Source organism: Hordeum vulgare, unplaced genomic scaffold (assembly GCF_904849725.1).
Source record: "Hordeum vulgare subsp. vulgare unplaced genomic scaffold, MorexV3_pseudomolecules_assembly, whole genome shotgun sequence".
NCBI lineage: Eukaryota > Viridiplantae > Streptophyta > Magnoliopsida > Poales > Poaceae > Hordeum > Hordeum vulgare.
Window position 1 is genome coordinate 57657 of NW_025422533.1, and position 16288 is coordinate 73944.

Sequence of the window (16288 nt, forward strand, 5' to 3'; positions counted from 1 at the left end):
GAAAAAGGAAAACCAAAACTAAAGGAAGGCAAGTGATGTCTGAAAATGATAACGTGGGTCTAGGAGTTCAAAGTTGTTTGAGTAACACAAAGAATCATTGTGCTATTTCATTGGCGCACACATGGATCACCGGGCCCCTTTGTTGGAGTAGAACACCAGATTGGGCTTTCATTTATTGTTGGGCTCGCTCGTATAATACCGGGCCCCCATGTTTGGTGGTGGGGTGGGGTGGGGTGTGGCTTCTAGGTTTCACTTATTGCAAGACCAAGTAACACCTCACCTTTATCTAAAAACAAATATAGAACACATCACCTCAAGGGTCTACGTATTGTGCAACGCTGAGCACACCACCGCCTTAAGCGTCTACATGTGTACAAACGTAGTTAGGTACGCTACCGTTACGTATTGTTTCTCTCTCTCATTGTTGTTATCTTGCACGACACCATCGTCAGAGGACGAGAGAGATGACTTGGAGAACTTCCAGTTCCTCTACAATGGTGTCTTGGTGGAGCTGGAACACCACCGAAACAGGATCCAAACATTCCTCCAAGCTCTCACCGAAGGATCGAGAACTGAGAAGCTCTCACAACCAACTCCAAGAAGATCTTGTTGAGTACCATTGGCTACGATATAGCACTTGATTTTTGTGCCTTCACCGTGTTTTATTTGGATTCACATTCCTCTCTACCACATGTTGTGTTCGGATTTGAATGGTAAAGTTTGAAAACATTCAATTTGATATGTACTTCAATTTTCAAGCTTCAAATAAATATGTTGTGATAATATATGTTCAAATGTAGTTTTTATGCAAACATTTGGATAAGAATTAACAAAAAATATATATTGTTTATGGGCTAGATGAAGAAAACTTTAATTCCTAAAACATGATGAATGAAATTATGGGGGATTGGGTAGATGAAAAAAAAGTTTAATTCCTGAGAAAAATGAGGAACTAAATTATGGGTGATGGGCTAGAGATGCCTTTAGCAGACCAAACATCTTTAGCATGCTTATGGTGGTTATATTTGAAAACCATTTAAAAGCTCTTGGACATTTGAAACAAAACATGAATAAGCAGGGAAGCGTTGCATAAATGAAACAGCCCACACAACTCGGCAAAAAAGAAACAAAAAAAAGAAACAGCCCACACAAGTAAGAGATCGGGATTTGGACAACAGAAACAGCTTTCATAGCTCAGTTGGTTAGAGCACCCGTTTAGTAAGCGGGAGGTCTTGAGTTCAACTCTCAATGAAAGCATTCGTTTTCCTTTTTGGCACACAGCAACAAACAGCTCCTACTTGTCATGGTTCTTGGGTCTGGCTTCCTGGGGCCTCGATCAAAGTTCTACACTGTGTAGTAGTAGTAGTAGGTTTCATGTCCGAAAGTTTTACCGCATTTACACTGTGTAGTTGTTCATTTCATTGGTCTTTTATGTGATGAAGGCCGGCAAATGCGCTCTAGGCGCTGTTTCCCTGATGCAACCTCATTACTCTTTTCTGATGACAGGAAATTAAGCGGAAGTGCCGAAACCCGAAAGAGCAGAGGCCCAAGACCATCGAGAGAAACCCACAATGATCGGATGAATGAATGAACGAACATGTTTTATTTGGCTTGGGAATTAGTTTGCTTTGCCTAGCTTGAAACGAACGCTTCCAGGAATGCTCAATAATCATGCCATAGCTTCCGCTGCTAGACTTAATCCCTTTTGGCTGACAAGTTGAGCATGCACACCGCATAGTCTCCAATCCAAGCCCCCCTCCAGTGATTCAATTTATTTTTATTACTACTAATATTAGGTCGAGCCAAGAAGTACTGTGGTAGGTGAAGCTCAAATATCAACCCATATACATAACGGCCAGCATTTGATCGAGCAACCAGTCTACGGAATAGGCTTGATATATTTCATCTAGTTACAATTGTATTGCTGGTCCGCATGTGGAGTCATTTAGCTGGAATGGCCACTAATCCATTGGTCATTGTCCTTGTCGGGCATGTGAGGCATTGGGATCTTTTCTTTAAGACACACACGGTATGTTTGGATTCAGATTCACGCGAGCTCAATCATCATAGAGCGATGATTCAGTCTAGACTGGAAACACAGTACACACTAGTACAAAGAATGGCGCACCTTGGAGCACTAAACATGCATTTAGTCCTTGGAGCACTAAACATGCATTTAGTCATAGAGCGATGATTTAGTCTAAACTTGATTCAGTGTACAAGGCGGTATGTTCCCTGCTTATGGAATGTGCATATGAACATCGAATGGAACAAGATCATGTAAGTGAGAAAACCCGAGGTAAAAGGTCGGTGTTCGTATGACTCTCAGTGAGTGTGAGGACCAAGGGACGTGACGATGATGAACTCCGATGGCCCATACCTGAATTCCCATGGTTAATACAAATTTCTTTCTTTATGCTGGGACAGCTATATGTTGCTCTACAGAGAGTGGTGGTGGAAACTTGAGACACCAAACTACAATTTGGCAAAGATATTGTTAAAGCAATATGTATGAGGAATAAGACTGTTGCCATTGTTCAACCTTTCTATTTAGCCTTGTTGGAAATCCATCTTAAAACTGAAGGACCTTTGTATGGCTAGTATGAAAAAATACAATTGAGGTTGGTGATGTTGCTTGGTCGGGTAAAGACTCACTTAATGGTCATGCATCTTTATGCGATTAATTCCCTCAGCTATTTAATCTTTGCAATGATCCTGATTGTACATTATTATTTCGGTTCAATAAGATTAAAGCAACAACTTTGTTCAGAAGATGGCTTACCTCTGATGTCCTTGACCAATGCCATTTTTTTTAGAAAAGGAGGTTAAACCCCCGACCTCTGCATCAATTAATGCATGTAGCCATCTTATTAATTATTCCACAAAGGTCTACCTTGACCAATGACATGAAGTTGATGTCTATGTTGATGATTTACATCTTAGCTCTAACGTTGATATTGTTGTCTGGGTATCAACAAGAATGGTTAGTATGCAAAATATACATGTACGGATGGCTAGAAGAACAAATGATGCCTGCGTGCAAAGGTTTCGGGTTGGCCGGACAAACTCCTTGATGGCGGCTAAGCGACAAACGATACAAGATGGTTCCTAGATGAAATTACAGAGCCCATGCTCATCTGTCACCTAATCTGAGTCCCCCGCGTCGGCCCCGCTAGGGCGACTCGGGCGGCGCCCAAACCCAAGCCGTCGGAGGCGCGCGCTCCCTCCTTCATTCCCTCTGTCGTCGTCGGGGCACGCCGCCGGGCAACACTCAGGGGGCGACTACGGTGGCAGAGGCATCCCTCTCTCACACGTCTCCACGGGTGGTGCGGGGCCCCTGAACGCGCGGAGGCATGGCCGACCTGTGGAGCGACGGCGATGGTTGCGTCGACGTCGGCGGTGGTCGTCCCTGCCTCGGGCAACGGTGGTTGCAGGCACATCGGCTAGCCGGTCATGGGCAGCGGCGTGCGGCGGCTGGCCTGGTTCGGGTGGCAGCGACTGGCTATGCTGCGGCGGCGCGTCACCTGGCTTCAGATCAGCGGCGGTGTCGAGTGTCTGGTGAATTGTTCGGTGGCCTCGGATCAGATCTATTCTGGGCGGTGCTGCCGGTAGTGGCGGTCATCTCCTCTGTCGGAGGTAGTCGGCCTGAGGCTGGGTGGTTGGATCTCGCGATCCGTCATCTAGTCCCGGCTGCGAGTCAGGAAGACATAGTTCCCGGTGAAAACCGAGCCGATGACAGACGATGACGGAGTTCTGTGTCGTTACTTTGATGAAGGCATCGTCTTGTAACTACTGTTGACCCACTCGTGATGCTTAGGGGGAAACCCCAAGATCTGATCGTCGGATGATGGCGGCACTACGGTGTCGTGCCTCTTTTGGGAGCATCGTTTCTGGAGCAGCACTGGATGACGGAGGAAGGCGGTGGAGCGGCTTCGTCTTGATCGGAGCTTCGGTGGAGATGTCAAGTCATGCCTGGCCGACAGGTATTACGCTGTATCATGCCTGCTCGGCAGGTGCTACGCACGACAGATCTTTCGGAGCATTCATTTCAGGATGGACGAGCGCAGGGCGGTGGCGCTGTTGGGCGCCGTGGTGGCGTCGACGGATGGACGGACTGGCAAGGGTGATACGGATCTCTCTCCTGAAGATGGGAAAGTGGTTCGATGAGGATGACGGCTTCTAAAACGTGTGCAAGTGGTATACGATTTAGGTTTGCTGCACCGTTTGTTGTTCCGATACGTTATGGGGATGGATCGATGATGACAACGGTTTTTGAAGAGTGAGAGCACTCAACATTATCATGTTTGTAGGTGTGAATGGCGGCTTCAGGTGGCTTGATGTATGATTTTGTCAGACCTTTATGGAATAATTAATAAAAATAATTGTATGCATCGATTGATGCAGAGGCCGGGGTTTGAACCTCTTTTTCTAAAAATAAATAAAAAAGAGATGAAATTACAGACTAGTTACATTCTGGTTTTCATAGAAACTCCTTTTTCTGAAGGTGTATTGGTAAATCGTCACTGTCCAGGTCATAGCTTTCAAACCTCATATTTGGTTGCATTATCTCCTTAATTATTACAATAATGTAAAAGACTCCCAAAAAATTACACAAGTAATTTAGGTATCACTGGCTCCATAGTACAAACAGAATACAAGAGCTGGATAGCTTTCCTATCCACAGTTTTTCGAAAAGGAGGTTCAAATCCTCAGTCTCTGTATAAATCGATGCATACAGTTATACTAAAGTCATACTCGGAATGTTTAGTATCATTGTCCAATTCTTCACTTATGTTCTTTTTAGAACGAGGGCACCGCTTCGTGTAGACATTACGAAGATCTGACGGTGGACATCAAAAGTGGCCAGCCAACAAATAGAATCAGCTTTTTCTTTTCCTTTTTTGAGAGAGATTTATTACTTATCTTCTTAAACTAATTTTGTTTAACTAAGATAGTCTTCATATTCAGGATATATGTGGTCCGTGCACTTGGCAATGTGGCAAGATCAGCTTCGGCTGCATGCCTGTTGTGTGGGTTTTTCCGGCAGCCACTTAATGCGATTGGTGGTTAAATGGTGTCAAAACATTGTATTTCCGTTATGGTGTCAAAACATTTAATGTGGCCACTTAATGTTTAGAGAGGGAAAGGGAAAAAAGCGAGTTCGGGACAATATCAGGAAACCCACCGTTCATGCCTGTCATCAGGAACACAGACTGCGGGGTGAAAACCTGATATTATCCAAAACTACGCAACAAAGATCAAAAGTATTACACTGCCATGTACCAACACCACTACCAGGAGCCCCACAACAACCATCACCGAACCAGGCTCACAAAAGAGCACAGAAATAAAACGAAAAGTTTTCACCAATTCGGACATAGAGCCTAAACATCACCATGGAAACCAAGCCATCAGCACCGCAACCAGCAAAGTTTATCACCAAGGGGGGGGGGGAATCGAACATCTCCTTCCTGCATTTACCATTCATCCCAGACTTCTTCTTCACCAGCCTGCTCGCTCGCTTCTGGCCTTGGTGGTCCACACAGCCGCAGCATTTGAGCTGCGCTCTTTTTCAGCAACTGAGCTCCCTTCTTGACATTCTCTGCCATCGCCGGTTTCTGCATACCTGCCCAGTATTCAATAAACGCACACGTTGTGAAGGCAATTTCGAAAGGAGTTTTAATCCACTTTCTTTTCAAAAGTAGCCTGATTCCGAGCCAACCAAATAGACCAGCAAACTACAACTAAGCCAACATTATAGATCTCGCATAAGCCTGGCAAAAAAGCATACGACAAGAGAAAACCTGCCAAATTGTTTTCGGAATATAACTGGTACCAAAAACAGCACCAACCGTTCTCCAAACAATCTTGGCCACAGAGCACCCAAAGAACAGATGTTGCGCCGATTCAAGTTCATCATAGAAAGAACATTTAGGATCTCCCTGCCACTGTCGTTTTCTCATATTATCTCTAGTAAGAATGGAGTTTTGAAATAGCTGCCACAGGAAGATTTGAATCTTCAAAGGAATTTTAGTCCCCCAAATCCACTTATAATGGGCCCCCGCAAGATTTTTTTCTAACCATCTATACATAGATTTAGTGGAATATTCTCTGGAGTTATCTAATCTCCAGTAAACCTCATCATCTTCATCTGCACAAATTTTATCCAACACACATTGCTTCATTTCATCCCATTTCTGAAGCATAGCTGGAGATAACCTTCTCCTAAAAGAAGTTAGATGATTCATACTCTCCAGTTTATCCATAGTACACTCCTTATCTAGGCAAATTTCAAAAAGATCAGGATATTTATCTTTAAGAAGGATATTCTCACCCAAATCATCTAGCCAAAGGCTAGCAATGTTACCTTTTTAAGCACCACCCCTCTCCAGCCATGTAATGCTCCTTAACTTTCAAAATATTTTTCCAACACGGGGAATCAGTAGCTTTCTGCTAAACCTTAGCCACAGATGTTCTTCTAAGGTACTTAGCTTTCACAATATCTTACCATAATCCCTTCTTCTTCTCCAACTTCCACCACCATTTAGCTAGCAAGCTGATATTCTGTTTCCTTAAATCTTTAACCCCCAGACCCCCCTTTGCTTTAGATCTACAAACACGGGTCCATTTCACCATATGATACCCTTTTCTCCCTTTGCGGTGCCAAAAGAATTTTCTTCTAGGTTTGTCCCATTTTTCCAGCGTAGATTTTTTTATCAAAGCCATGGACATATAGTATGAGGGAATATGAGATAACACCGCATTAACTTTAATTAGTCTACCCCCACTGGACAAAGATTCACTAATCCAGGATTCCCCATGACTAATAAACTTGTCATCAACAAAAAGCCAGTCACTGCATTTAAGCCCAGCATAATTAACAGGCATACCCAGGTACTTAATAGGAAAAGCCCCAATGTCACAATTGAACATATCAGCATAATTCCTCATAGTATCATCATCCACACCAACTGAGAAAATCTCACTCTTCACAAAGTTGATTTTCAAACCAGACATAATCTCAAAGAGATAAAGCAACAGTTTAATATTCAAAGCATTACTAACATTGTCTTCAAAGCATAGGATAGTATCATCCGCGTACTGAAGAATTGCTACCCCGTTTTCCACTAAGTCCGCCGCTAACCCAGTAAACAGGCCATTCTCCTATGCTTTCAGGACCATCTTAGTAAGATAATCAGCAGCTAGATTAAAGAGGAAAGGGGACAAGGGATCACCCTGTCTCACTCCCTTAGCACTCTGGAAATATTCTCCCACCTCATCATTCAACTTCACGCTAATGGTACCACCTACCAGAATTCTCCTAATCCAATCAATCCAACGCGGGTCAAAATTTCTTTTGCTATGACAATCCAACAGGAATTCCCAGTTAACTTTATCATATGCTTTTTTCAAAGTCAAGTTTAAGGACAATCCCTTTTTTCTTCTGAGCATAAGTATGATGTAGAATCTCGTGCAGTGACATGATCCCGTCCATAATATCTCTATTTTTGATAAAGGCATTCTGATGTCGACTAAACAAGATGTCTACATGGGGTTCTAATCTGATAGTCAGCACCTTGGTAATCAACTTGTAAATACACCTTAGCAAGCAAATAGGTCTGAACTGTTGCATTTTATCAGCTCCGGCTACTTTAGGTAACAGTGTTATTATACCATAGTTGATTCTCTCCACATCGAGATTATTTTCATGAAACCATTTAAAAAGTGACATCACATCTTCCTTAACAACATCCTAGCAGGATTGAAAAAATTCAATTGGGATATTATCAGGTCCAGGGGCCGTGTTATGTTTCATTAAGAACAAAGCATTTTTAACTTCTGTATCCGAAAAAGGCCTAAGTAAGAGAAAATTCTCAATATCTCCCAATTTCTCTTTATCATCCCACATATTCCCATCTATCTTACATAGGTTTCCAGGAGCAGGGCCAAAAAGATCTTTATAAAAATCAGTAGCATGTTTAAGCATGTTCTTATTCCCTTCTATTATCATATCCCCGCAACTACGAGAGATGATAGTATTTCTCCTTCTCCTCCCATTCACCATCCTATGAAAATATTCAGTGCTACTATCACCCTTTAGCAACCAATTGTCATGTGATTTCTGTAGCCAAGCTACCTCCTCTTCCATCAGTAAGCTATTTAATTCTACCAGCATCTCCACTTTTTTGCAATAAAGCTCAGGGCTCAAAGTATCATTTTCTTGCAACTCCTCAATATGCCCTAATTCCTCCCTCAACCACTTTCTTCTCTTCCTGGCTTGACCAAAATTATTTGAGTCCCACCCTTTAAAATACTTTTTGAATCTCTTCAATTTGATATTCATGATATCAATAGGATTACCAGAATATACAGGTTGCATCCAGATTTTAGCCACTAAAGTATTAAAATCAGGTTTGCTCAACCAATTCAGATCAAATCTGAATTCCCTCTTTCCAAAATTAATGGGAATATTATCATCAGTATTAAGAATCAGGGGACAGTGGTCCGAAATCTCTCTAATAATCTTCCTAACAAAAGTAAAAGGAAACAGATGTTCCCAGGATTTGGACATGAAAACTCTATCCAGTTTCTCCAAAGTAGGATTCTGTTGATTATTAGACCAGGTATAAATGCCACCACTCATATCCTCCTCCCGCAAGGAAAGAGCATTAATAATGGAATTTAAAAGGTCTGAGGAGTGTCCTAGGCTCACCCTCTTATTTTTCTCCCCAACAAATCTCCCCCCAATGTAGGGACAAGTAATGTGACTGCATGTAGCCGCAAGCTCCGTCAGGAAATCAGTTTAAATTCTTCATGTGTTGATCCATATACCACCAGAATACAACATTTCATCTTAAGAATTTTGTTCCACAATTCGAAATTCATAAGATATTTGCCCTCCACACAGTTAACAAGATCAAACACATTACTTCTAAAGCCACCTAATATTCCACCCGACTTCCCTTCCAAAGGGATCCACTTCCAACTGAAAGCTTCTCCAGGATCAATTATTCTCAGGAATTTAGGCGAAAAATCTTTCTTCATAGTTTCTTGAATCCCAACAAAATCAAGCTTAAAGTCTCTGACCAAGTCAGAAATATATGTCCCCATGCCTCTCTTCCCAATCCCCCTACAATTCCAAAAGAGACTAATCATTTTTTCCTGTTTTTTGGATTTTGGGTTTTGGTGCTAGGTTTGCCAGGAGCCATAGCCTTACCTGGACCATCCCCCACTTTCTGCTTTTGACTTCTAGTCACAGGTTTAGATATAGTAATATTAACTTTTTTCCTTTCTTTCTTCCTGGATCTAACCACAGTAAAGTCATCAGCATCTAAGCCCTCATCTCCTACCCACTCAGTATCTAAGGGAGATGCTTTTCCAGCAGCATTAGTGATAAACAAAATTTTATCATGTTGATTATCACTCTTATCAACCTTTTTAGCAATGTTAGCTCTGGAAATCTCAAGTTCTCTTATGATATCTATGGTTTCAAAATTATCATCAGGAATATTAACGCCCATTTTAACAACAACAGATATAATCTCAAGATTTGATAAAACTTCAAAAGAATTACCAGGAGATATGCTGTTACCTTGTAGATCTCTCTTTTGAGCCAGCCTCTCAGCTGTAACACCCATATGCTCCACATTGGCCCCCACATTCCACTTGCTACATCAGACTTGCATTTCCTCCCTCACAGGGGGAGTAGGAATCACTTCCACTTTCTCACCAGAATTATCACGGGACTGCACCAAATAGGATTGTTTTTTTGATTACCAGAGGTTTCACTAGGGTCCATCTCAGTCACCACAAGTTCTCCCATACAAGCATCAAGATATGATGAGAATTTTTTACCAGAAACAGAAATAGAGCATGGCACAATCTGCATAGAGTTCACTATAATTTCATCATAGGATACCATCCGAGAGTCCACATTCCCCCTTCCTCATTGTTTTGATTTTTTTCAGCCTCTTCCACCATAGTATCAATAAGCAGCCCATTTCCCACTTCCCCCACTTTCTTCCTCAGACAACATGTTCTCACTCTCATTTTGTTTCTTTTCCTCCTCCATGTTTTCTTCCACAGGATTCATCACCACATTTTTCCCATAACCACCTCCAGCTGTTCCTGGGGGAGCCGAAGACTCCCCCATATTAGATGAGGATGCAATGTTTCTTTCAACACGAGTATCAGTATTAAACCTAGCTTTTTTAGTAGCATTACCTTCCTCATTTTCTTGATGCACTCCAATTCTCTCTCTTGGAGGATTTTTAATCAGGATTTTATCAACAGAAAAGAAGAAATCATAAAAGTGTCCTCCCAACACCCCTTCCGCTGAAGCAGGGATGTCCTCAGCATCTCTACAACCCAGCTTAATTCTAACAGATTCAGGCCTATTTATAGTTGCTTTATCAATTTCCAAGGTTACTCCCACAAGAGATCCCACATAAGCAATATTCTTCTCATGTCTCTTATCTAGAGGAATGTTACTCACATTGACCCAAGCAACATTCAGCACCCCTTTAGCCCCCACAGATTCAAACCATTTTCTCAGGTTAATCACAACACCGTTAAAAAATTCCTCCAACTGTCTACCAGATGCATAACCCTCCACCACAAAAATCACAATAAATCTGTTCCTATTAGTAGTCTGGCTCGGTGTACTATGATCATGGATATAGAAAAAGCCCTTCCACTCTGCCTGGAACCCACACATGGGTGCTACGCACTCCCATGGAAGAACAGTATTGCATATAGGGGCCAGATGTCCATGAATCCCCCATCTACCACAAATAGCACGCGGACAGCAAATAGGCAAGTGCCCAGGATTCTTGCAAGTGACGCAAACCTCAGCGCCTCCCACTAGTGGAGAGGCGTTCCTCTTGCCGGGAGTGGGATGTCGACGATCATGAGGTTGATGAAGTTGTTGCGGACGCGTCTCCTGAAGTCGTCCTCCCGCAGATCTACCCGCGGCGACCTGGGTGCTGTTGTCGCCCCACTTCTTCCCACGGGCTCCTCCTTGCACCTCCATGGCTGCCGCCTCCCATCTGGCCTTGTCGGAACCACCGTGTCGTGGATCTATGTTGGAGGAGTTTTGCCTGCCGTCTTCGGCTTCGCGCGTCCACACCATGTTGCGTCCGCCTCCGCCTCCGCCACGGCCGCGACCTCCTCCAGGTCCGATCCGACCACCACGTCCACCGCGCCCTAATCGACCTTCGCCACCTCCATCTCCACGGAACCCACGGCCACCCATCTCTCGCCCTGCCATGGGTGGATTCCGCGGCGGCGACGCTGTCACCTCGGCGAATGATCTACTATCCCCTCCAACCTTCCCCTCCCACCAGCCGAAGGAAGGCGAAACCCTAGGTGGCGAAACCCTAGCTTTTCCCCAGAAGTGGCCGAAGAGAGAGGCGAGATCTGGAATGGGCGACGCTGCGGGGGTGGGTGGGGATATCGCCGAAACCCTATCGCCGCTTCCTGTAGCACACGAGCCTTCCCTTAGCGGGGCCGGGGCCTCTCCCTGCCCGACGCTCGACACGGGCCTAGGCCCGAGAATGCCCGACTCGGGCGTGGCTTGCGGCACACGGTCGCACAGGGGTACGTGGATGCTCCCCACGGTCACTCTCTCCTGCGTGTCGGCCCGAGCCGCCGGCGATGAGGAGCGCCGCCGTGGGCGCGCCTGCGGTGAAGGAGACGAGATAAACGTGAGGAATGCCATCAAGTAGCTGTCTCTGGTCCCACATAAAGCTTGAACCAAAAATAAATAAATAAAATAATATGTTTTGATAATTAAATAGAGGCGGCAACCAAATGTAACAGTTGACAGATATGAGAAAAGGTCCTAGGAAGGTGCGTGTTGCACCCCTTCTTTGTCGGACTAAGAGCATCTTTAAAAGACCCTTATAAATGATCAAACTTGTAAATAACCGTTTTTTATAATTTTAATCGAAAAACGGACTGGAACAGACCCCTTAAAATTGTCCGACCCTTAATTTTTTTACAGGGCCCTGTGAACACACGCCCGAGACCCGTATATCTTCAGTTTCAGAGGCAATTTTGCCACGGCCCTGAATACCAGTCAACGCTAGCAGTTGGGGAATTTCAGCTCCCGCCAACGCCTTCCGCCCATAGGCTTGCCGAAGACAGGCCAAAATTCCCCTCAAAGCTTCGTGGTGCTGCTGCCTGTGTTGCTGCGCGGACGCGATGGCCAGCATAGACCTCACCTTCACGACCGCCGCGGCTTTCTCCGGCGGGCAACTGGCCTAGCAGCGGCTGCAGCAACAGAACGGCCCGCGTCCGACCGCCCAGCCCCAAACGCCGTGCACGCCGCGCGGTACGCCTTGTCTGAGACTCGCGTCGAACGCGGCGATAGGGGGAGAAGGAGCCAGCGTGTGCGTGCGGCCATGCATGGCAGGCGGGCATATGCGGTCCTGGGGCGCTAGCTCGCGGCGACGGTGCACGAGACTGCGCGGAGAGCGGATACGCGGCGAGGGATGGACTAACGGGAGGCACAACCGGAGGGGCAGCGGATGGGTGGCGGCGGTAGGGCAGAAGGGGCAGCGGCGGGTCGCGCCTCAACTAGTCCGTGCGTGAGAAGGAAGAAGAGAAAAAAAATATGAAAAAAGTAGGTCCCGCGCTTGTTTACAGATTGATTTAAAGTCCATGTTCGGCCGCGTCTGTTTTTTGTCCTTATCCGTGACATGCCGTGAACTGTAAACGCAGTTTTACAATTTGCAATATAAAAGGTGTGCTAGAGATGGTCAAACTCTCAGGTCTCAGCTACCTACCTCCTCCTTGGTCGATGGTCTGCGTGCTAGCACAGGGAGAAGAGTCACTAGTGGGGACGGAGCCTATAGCACCGGTCCGTAAGGGGTTTTAGTTCCGGTTCACTAACCGGGACTAAAGGGACGGGACTAAAGGCCTAACCTTTTCGTCCCGGCCCTCTTACACGTCGGGACTAAATGTGCTTCACGTGGGCGCCTCGTAGCGCCCCAGTGGCAGACCCTTTAGTCCCGGTTCGTTACAAGGACCGCGACTAAAGATTTTCAGATTTTGCTGGTTTTTGGTTTTTTTTTTGAATGAAATTATTTTTGGATTCTAGGGTTTTAGGGTTTAGGTGTTCGGGAGATTAACGTGATGCCTCGTTTGGTGTTCAGGAATTAGTTTTCATATAATTTAAATAGAAATAGTTATGCATATATATATATATATATATATATATATATATATATATATATATATATATATATATATATATATATATATATATAAGATTAACTTATCTTACAAACGATCATATATATACAATTATATGGAAATCTGAATTATCGGGACTAGAGCCCGTATATTCAATTACATGGACGAACATCAGTAATGGCCCTTAGCTACACTAAATCGTCATTTGTCTTTTATAGCTTCCGTCCTCAGAAATCCCGCAAGCTCCTCTGCAACAGCAATCGCACGTTGCTCTGGTAGGACCTTCGTCCTCATGGCCGTGTGCTATATAAAAAGAGGAGATGAATATGAATATCAATCATGATAACAAAGAATGACGGGTAAAAATAGAGTTGTGAATGTTCATTGCTTACGTCGAATCTGTGATCCTTGAACTCAGAGGTAAACGTGCGAATGGTCTCGCAAACATAGTATCCGCATAGATGCGTTCCCCGTGGCTGCTGGTCGCACTTTACGAGAATAGAATATATATAATCAAAATAATAATCTAGCATCATAAATGTATTGAAAATTAATAGAAGTATATCATACTACTACTTACCTGAGCCGCTCTAAAGGTCAGCTTCTCAGGCTCGATACCGGGAGTCACGCACTTGAACCGCTTCCAAACCCTGCCCGACAAGGATAATGATTTGCTAAGTTTTTCATTAATTGATATATCAGAAAATCATCGAAAGAGACCGATAGAGCGCAAGAATGATTAAAATTACCCTTGGAGCATGTCCTGTAGGCTTTGGAACTGTTCCAAGGGTCTCGATAATGGGTCGAAGGCATCAACTCTTCCCTTATCAATTTGAATGTCCAACAGAATCCAATGAAAGCTGCACATGTATATATATATATATATGTGTGTGTGTGTGTGTGTGTGTGTTAGTAACTTATCAATTACACTTATAAGTGAATGGACACAACAGAGTAAAGACCCTCACCTGAAGTTGTATGGAAACAATATGTGGTCACAGAAATTTTGATCTATTAGAAACCTTAGAAGGTTTTCCTCCGTCTCCTTGGGATAATTAGTTAGCGTCGCTATATGTATTTTATCTGGGTCAATAAACCCAATATTTAGGATGCTCTTACTTTTACACTCCAGAATCTTCATTCTGCATAATAGAGTACAAGTTATATATAGACAATGAATTGAAATAACTAAACAAGTTATATGTAGACAAAGAATTGAAAAACTTACACATAATAGCAACTCATAAGCGATTTGTCGAGGGCGTCGCCATTGTACATCTGTAAGAGTTCATCAAAGTCGATATGGATTTCTTCGGTGCGGCCGTAGTACTCCCGTGGGACACTCAGCACGATCATCGTTCTCCCATTCTTTGATTCACTTAAGTATCATTTATGCAAGTAACGCATTTTTGTTGGGAGATCATCTTTGCTGACCAAAGGCTCTCACATGACAAACTGTGGCTTAGGGGCTACCATAGCCTTGGGTATCCTGTTGTCTTGGGAAGCCAGCAAATCTTCAACCGAGATACCACATTCATCCGCCAACTCCTTTGCTTTTTCAAAAGCTTGCCCCTGCACCGGAGGGGGAACATTCTCGGTTAACACCTTGAGGGGTGGGATCGACTGTTTGGCCTGTTGTCCAAGCTGAGGAACGTCTGATTTTTTCTTGCTTGTAGTTGAACTTGATTTGCTCCAACTTGCACTTGCACGTGAGCTGCTCTTTTTCACTTCCTTCTGCAATGTGCGTGTATAGTCATCAGGCTTATAGTGTAAGTCATACTGTGATGGAGTGGTTATGAAGTCTTTTGCCCATGCTATGTGCTTCTCGGTGTATTCCGGGCGGGGCTCGGGTTCCTTCCTTTTCATCTGCGCATCATGCTGTTCCTTTGCTATCCTGGCGTTTTCCTCGGGGGTACGATCATAAGGTCTGATAGGAAGATTAGCATGAGGTACCTTTGGGAGGGGCGACAGTTTGTGCTTTGGGGAGCTCCATCCCTTAGAAATCATCGACGAAGCGTTCTTGCTGGCACGCTTCCGCTTAGTATCATGTGCGGGCGGCGGCGGAGACGGACGACCCAAGTCCGGCGGCGGTGATCGAGATGGACTCGTGTTGTGCTGGCCGACGTCATGTGGAGGGCTTGGAGGTAATGGAGGTGTAGGTGACCTGCGACAACTCGGAGGCGGTGTTGTCCTTGGGGCCGAGCCTGGAAGCTTGATGTAGTTCTTGTCCCATAGGATGACTCCACCCAGTACTTCTCCGAGTGTCCTCTCATCTTCGGGTCCAGCTATGTCGAGCTCCATATCATTAAACCCCGTCATGATTTCATCCACCCCGACTTTAGCAAAGCCAGCTGGAATCTCACGACCATGCCAGCGTGCATCAGGGCCAGAAGGTAAAGCTTGTCCGACGGCCACCTTCATGGATATGTTCTTGAATTTCTGATGGAGTTCACATGATGTTGACTCCTTTATTCCATCCACGGGGTAGCCGGGACCGCCCTCTATCATTCTTCGTTCATCGTCGGGCGGGGCCTCAGATTCAGCCACGCTGCTTTTCCGCTTAGATGGGGCGCCGGTAATATCAACTGCAGGATCTTCCTGGCGCGGTACTCCTCTAAGCTCATCAATCTGCTTCTGTTGCTCGTTAATCCTGGCAAGCAACTGGTTGAACTTGTCATTCTCCTCATCCTGCTGTAACTGTCCTGGTCTCTGGCAAACGCAAGCCACCACGGGTAAGAAGGACCGAAGGCTCGCGTTCGTCCTCCATGTTCGTCATTGCCGCGGACCAGTGTGAGCAAATCTTTATCTCTATCTGCAGTGAACTTTCTTTGTCCCTCCTTAATTTCTTTCACTATCCTTTTCCAATTCTCCCTGGGTATCCTAAGATTGTCATTGCAGATGAGGTCCCCTGTTGTTTCGTCGTACGACCCACCATGTGCAAGGAACCAATTTCTTGCTCTCAATTCCCACTCATCACGGAGTGGTTCAGGTACGACGCCTTTATCTATCAGATCTTGCTCTTTCTTATACCACTTTGGGATGGCAGTCTCATAGCCCCCTGGCCCCAGCTTGTGGTGATATTTCTTCTTGT

The 16288-nt window shown here is 44.8% G+C and overlaps 1 non-coding gene across 1 annotated transcript; it reads left to right on the forward strand.

Annotated features, from left to right (window-relative positions):
- The first annotated feature begins 1183 nt into the window (after nucleotides 1–1183).
- On the forward strand, nucleotides 1184–1257 carry TRNAT-AGU. Its single transcript has one exon. It is a non-coding gene; the product is annotated as a tRNA-Thr (tRNA).
- Nucleotides 1258–16288: the final 15031 nt, after the last annotated feature.